General features: G+C 40.2%; 1 protein-coding gene across 1 annotated transcript in view; it reads right to left on the bottom strand.

Moving 5' to 3' along the window:
• Positions 1-6355, bottom strand: part of TATDN3 (TatD DNase domain containing 3) — a 46220-nt gene that overhangs the window by 22583 nt on the left and 17282 nt on the right. The window lies entirely within an intron of this gene.

Raw genomic sequence — 6355 nt, forward strand, 5'->3', positions numbered from 1 at the left:
ATCTATCTATCTATCTATCTATCTATCTATCTATCTATCTATCTATCCACATAGTTTTTTCCCCTCCAACTACTCTAATACTGATAAAGGTCTTATGAGTTACAAATATCATCTTTCCATGTAGGAATGTAAATAGTTCAACTTTAATAAGTCCCTTATGACTTCTCTTTGTTGTTTACCTTTTCATGCTTCTCTTGAGTCTTATATTTGAAAGTCAAATTTTCTATTCAGCTCTGGTCTTTTCATTAAGAATGCTTGAAAGTCCTCTATTTTACTGAATGTTCATTTTCCCCCATGAAGGATTATACTCAATTTTGCTGGGTAGGTGATTCTTGGTTGTAATCCTATCTCCTTAGACCTCTGGAATATTATATTCCAAGCCCTCTAGTCCCTTAATGTAGAAGCTGCTAAATCAAGTGTTATCCTGATTGTTTCTACAATACTTGAATTGTTTTTTTTGTTTTTTGTTTTTTTCTGGCTGCTTGCAGTATTTTCTCCTTGACATGGGAACTCTGGAATTTGAATATTCCTAGGAGTTTTCCTTTGGGGATCTCTTTCAGGAGGTGATGGGTGGATTCTTTCTGTTTCTATTTTACCTTCTGGTTCAAGAATATCAGGGCAGTTTACCTTGATAATTTCTTGAAAGATGATGTCTAGGCTCTTTTTTTGATCATGGCTTTCAGAGAGTCCAATAATTTTTAAATTGTCTCTCCTAGATCTATTTTCCAGGTCAGTTGTTTTTCCAATGAGATATTTCACATTGTCTTCTATTTTTTCATTCTTTTGGTTTTATTTTACAGTGTCTTGATTTCTCATAAAATTACTAGCTTCCATTTGCTCCATTCTAATTTTTAAGGAAGTATTTTCTTCAGTGAGCTTTTGGACTTCCTTTTCCATTTGGCCAATTCTGCTTTTGAAGGCATTCTTCTCCTCATTGGCTTTTTGGACCTCTTTTGCCATTTAGGTTAGGTTATTTTTTAAAGTGTTATTTTCTTCAGTATTTTTTTAGGTCTCCTTTAGCAAGCTGTTGACTTGTTTTTCATGATTTTCTTGCATCACTCTCATTTCTCTTCCCAGTTTTTCTTCTACTTTTCTGACTTGCTTCTCAAAATCCTTTTTGAGCTCTTCCATGGCCTGGGACTGATTCATATTTTTTTGGAGGCTTTGGAAGTAGGAAGTTTGACTTTGTTGTCTTCTTCTGGTTGTATGTTTTGCTCTTCTTTGTCACCAAAGAAAGATTCTATGGTCTGACTTTTTTTGTGCAGTTTGCTCATGTTCCCAGCTAATTACTTGAGTTTTAAACTCTTTGTTAAGGTAGGAGTCTGCTTCCAGTGTGGAGAATGTACTGTCCCAGGCTTTGGGGGTTTTGTGACCACAAGCACTCTTTTCTGCCTTGGAACTGTGAGGAGGATTCCCTTTCCACCACCCTCACAAGCTCCACCATGCCAGCACTCCTGCTTCCCCAGGATCGCCACCCAGAACTGTGACCCAGATCCAAGCAAGAGAATCCTGCCTCAGCATCAGCAAAGAGACCCCTGTAATCCCCCTCTGATCAGCCACTTGATTCCTCCTCCATCTGTGGGCTGAGAGCTCAGGAAACAGCCGCTGCTCTGGGGCTACGTCAGGACTGGGGCTTCTTTCTCACCGAGGTCAAAGACCTTTCCTACTGACCTTCTAAGTTGTTTTTGGCATTTGTGGGTTGAGAAGTCTGGAAACTGCCACAGCTGCCCATAATTCAGTCCCCTAAGGCCTGCTCCAGCTACGCTGAGGCCTGGTCTTTGCCTGTGTGCCCATGCTGAACTGTGCTCCTCTGCCAGCCTGGTGTGAGACCTTTCCAATCAACCATCCAGGCTGTTTTGGGCTGGAAATTTGTTTCACTCTGTATTTTTGTGGGCTCTGCTGCTCTAGAATGAGTTTAGAGCCATTTTTATAGGTATTTGGAGGGGTTTGGGGGAGAGCTCAAGCAAGTCACTGCTTTTACTCTGCCATCTTGGCTCCACCCCCACAATGAAACTTTGAAAGGCAGTCCCCAGAGAGGGTGTGAAGGTCTTGGCTCTGTGGAGAGTTTCAGCCTGGGCAAGTGAAGAGAGTCTCTGCATTGGGGCAGAAATGGTATCCTTCTCTCCATATCCCTGCCAGTAGCATACCCCATACTAGTTCTGGTTCTGGGGATATTTGCTGCCAATGAACCACGAGTTCTTCTAGCAGTGCTGCATGGTTACAAATCTTGGAACACTACAATGTCTGATCAAAGTTATAGGTGATGCAAAGAGAGATGAAGAGATACACGATGGGTATAATGAGTTCCTAAATGTCAGAAATGGCCTGAGGGATATCACTGAGAAGATGAATGATTTGTAAAGGTGAACTGTTCTTTGGCTAGAGTTAGGGACAACAAACAGATATACAGCCCAGGTTCTGCACAAGTTCTCCTTTAGGCAAAAAGACCTAAAGGAAAGATTTTAGTATGTTAGGTAGATCGTCTTAGCAAATTTATGGGAGAATATGGATAATAATTACTCAGAATGCAAAGACTTGGATGGGTTGTAAACTGTCAATAGAAGGAATACTCATATTGATGAAATTGCAAAGCTCTTCAAGCATTATTATTTGTTTTTATCACCCTATTAGGCTGTAAGTTCTGTGATGGTAAGGGACCACAGCTTATTGAAGCTTTATATCCATTTAGCATCATAAACAGTATATGCTTAATAAGTATTTAGTCACTAGAAGAAACTTCTGGCCACTTCCATGATCTTTTTCAATAATAAGAATCTTATTATTGCCATAATAATGGCAATCCCATTCTCATTTCAGTGCCTATGGAGATCACCCATCACTAGTGTTCTTATGGTTCTCAGAGAACTGGTTGCTTCTTTCCTCTGGGCCCATTCTTTTTTTAGGTAGCACTGCATTCTTTATTATTCTATGGATGAAGTGTGTGGATTTACTTTATTGGACTCTTGATTTTGCCCTCTTCTATTAATATGTTTAATAAAGTCACACTAGGACAATATAATAGAATGATCAAGCAAGAATGGTTTTAACTGTATGTAGTTCCTTATTTATAATCAAAGACTCAAAAGGAATACAGTTACAATTACTACCACATGAGCTACATGCTTACTGCTTCTCCCAAACTAAGGTGGCCCTTAAACCAGTATATAGGCAGGGAGTTCTATGGACATAGTTCAGGTACTTTGACTCAGACCTCATTATTGATTTCCCTTACTGGGAACTAGTAAGTGTCCCCCAGTTGATTTTTCATTCATGACCTCTCAAAGGGCCAATATCCAGTCAGTGGGGAAAACTTGAGACTCAAGGTACTGATTCCTCCCACAGCTGCTTTTCCTTAATCACCTCTCTGTTGGTGGCAAATATGTTTGATTCTGCTCTCTGACTGCTTCTTAGATTATCTGACTCATGGGCTGGTATGAATAGGACTGCAATAGCTCCCCAGAGTTTCTTCCAAGTTAGTGGAACAGTAGAGTGGGCTCAAAGGCATGTAGAGAGATATTTTCCTATCCCCTATTTCTCCATCTAATCATTGAATCTCATGTTTCCTGGTCACCTCTTAGATTGTGTCCTTCTTCCTCTTTTTCTTTTCCAACTTGAAATGTCCATACTCAGCCACCTGCCTGGGTGGTTCCCATTCACTTAACTGATGGGAGAAGGGCCCAAGGTTGAACAGTAATAAATGAACATCTGTAACATGCAAGCCTGTTCATTTTCTGCAAAATTGTTTGATGCTGTATCCAGGGCCTTCCACATCTCTTAAAGAAAGAAATTAACTAGTCTACAAGTCTCTGGCCTTTTTCATTTTTTAACCTTGAACCATTTTCTTTCACTGTCTTCTCTAACATCCACTTTCATCCTGGAGTTACCAAGTATCAATGTAAACCAATGCTGCCTTGGTTCGAAGAATCTTGTCTGGTTGTTCATAGATGAATCCTTTTATCCTTTGCAATAGCTGATACCACATAAGCTGCCATTATTTTCAGCTATTGCAAAGGATGAAAGTTGAGCCTTTCTGTACTTAGCTAGGCAGATCTTCAGATAGCAGACACAATCTGTTATTGAGACTGTACTCTGCCTTTTTAGCTTAGGTAGAGCCTACCAAAGCTTGCATTTTGTTGGCACCAATCAACAAGCCTTTATTAGGCTCCTAGCCAGGCTCTGGGGATACAAAGAATGAAACAGTCCTTACTCTCAAAGAGCCTACATTCTAAGGGGGGGAAATGTATATGTGTGTGTGTGTGTGTGTGTGTGTGTGTGTGTGTGTGTGAATATACTCACATATACATGTAGATATACACACACTACAGTATATGTATTTATAAATATAAATGCTAACAAATGCAAAGTAAACACAAAATAGTTTGGGATGGAAAGCACTAGTAGTTGGAGGGGATTAGGAGAGGCTTCATAGAGAAGGTAGTGTTTGAGTTGCAACTTGAAGGAAGAGAAGTATATTATGAGGAGGCTATGGCGGAATGCATCATAGGTAGGCATACGGGATGGCGAATGAAAAGGCACAGAAAGGGGAGATACAGAATCTTATGTGATGAACAGAGAAGCTAGTTTGGAGAGTGAGCATGTTGGCGGTGGGGGTGTTGTGAGTCAAATGTCCAACGAGCCTAGAAAGATAAATTGGGTCTAGGCTGTGAAGGGCTTTATAAGTCAAAGTTTAAATTTACTTTGAGCCACTGGAGTTTATTGAGTAGGGGAGTAAGATAGTCATATCTGAGCTTAGGGAAAATCACTTTGGCAGCTGTGTGAAGGCTAAATTGGCAGGGGGGAGCCGGTGGCAGCAGGGCAGGGCGGGGCGGGACAGGACTTGATGCAGCAAGGCCAACTAGGAGGAATGATCCAGGAAAGAGGTAATGAGGACCTGAACTAAGATGGTTACTGTGTAAGCTGAGAAAAGGGGTCAAATGCAAGAGATGCTGGGGAAATATAGGTAAGATTAGGCAACTGACTCTCCAAACCATTGAGGATTAGTGCCCAGAATAAGGGAGGTCCGTAGTTTCTGCTGTTCCCTGCCTTGATGAAACCTCTGGAGTATCTTGTTCAACTCTGGATACCACATTTTAAAAAAGGATTCTGTGATATATCCAGAGGATGACCACGATGGCAAAGAACTGGAGAACTTCCTAGATGCTGGGGATGTTTATCCTAGAACAGAGAAAACTTAGTGGAAACATTAAAGCTGTCTTTATCTGAAGGGTTGTGTCATGCGGAAAGGGGATCACTCTTGTTCTCTAAGTCCCAGAAGGCAGTAGGAGCAATGGGTACAGGGTGCAGAGAAGCAAATTTAGGCTTGACAAATGGGAAAAACTTCCTAACAATTAAAACTATCCAAAGTGGAATGGACTGCCTCAAGAGGTGGTGAGTTTCCCTAAGGGGTAGTATCTTTCTCCTCACTGGAAGTCTTCATGTATAAGCTGGATAATATCTAGACACTTCCCACTTTGAATATCTAGGATCCTGTAAACACTGTCTTATAGGACTTTATGAATGACAGTGACATCTAAAGGTTAACATAACCATCAAGTTAATAAATAACTGATAAAAAAGAACTGATGACAATTATCTTAGGTATAATCATAGTAGCAAAGAATGCAAAGATCAGAGATATCTTTTGCTCTATCAGTTTACACATCAATGTAAATGGAAACTTTTTGTGGGGCTATACAAGTGGTTAACACACATATTCTTATTTCCTCCCCACCAAATCACTAAAAAATAAGGAGGTAGTAGAGATTGTCAGAAGCAGAGACACAGACCAAGAGAACATGATCATCTCATGGGTCCTGGCGCCAGATGTGGACAAGGCCCTGTGCTAGGCTTATTAGGAAATGTTATCTCCTGTTTCTGGCTCACGTTCTTTACAGCATAAATATATATTTATATACCAAGTTTTACTAATACTAGACCCAAATGGCAATTTGGCAATAATAATTTGGTGACATACTGTTTTTGGGAAAATTATAAATTTGTATGTTCCATTACATATGCATATTTCATATTATAGATATGAAAATGTAATATCATTGCTATAGTTAGTAAAAAGCATTGATATTTAACATCAAACTTTTAAAAATCTGCATGAAATAAATGTGAAATGTGACAAAATTCAGACTGAAACAAAAATGACATTCATTAGGTAACATTTGGGTTTGGCACTTGCCAAGCACTAAACAAAGTAGGTTAGACAGTGTCTGTCTCTCACCTACCTGAACTCCCTTACCCAGAATAAAGGATTCCACACTCTGTTCTATGAGGCACTGGTAAAAGCGGCAGCGGCGGCAGCAGCAGCAGCAGCAGCAGCAGCAGCAGCAGCAGCAGCAGCAGC

This window comes from Vombatus ursinus, unplaced genomic scaffold (genome assembly GCF_900497805.2).
Source record: "Vombatus ursinus unplaced genomic scaffold, bare-nosed wombat genome assembly UNPS02014798.1, whole genome shotgun sequence".
Taxonomy (NCBI): domain Eukaryota; kingdom Metazoa; phylum Chordata; class Mammalia; order Diprotodontia; family Vombatidae; genus Vombatus; species Vombatus ursinus.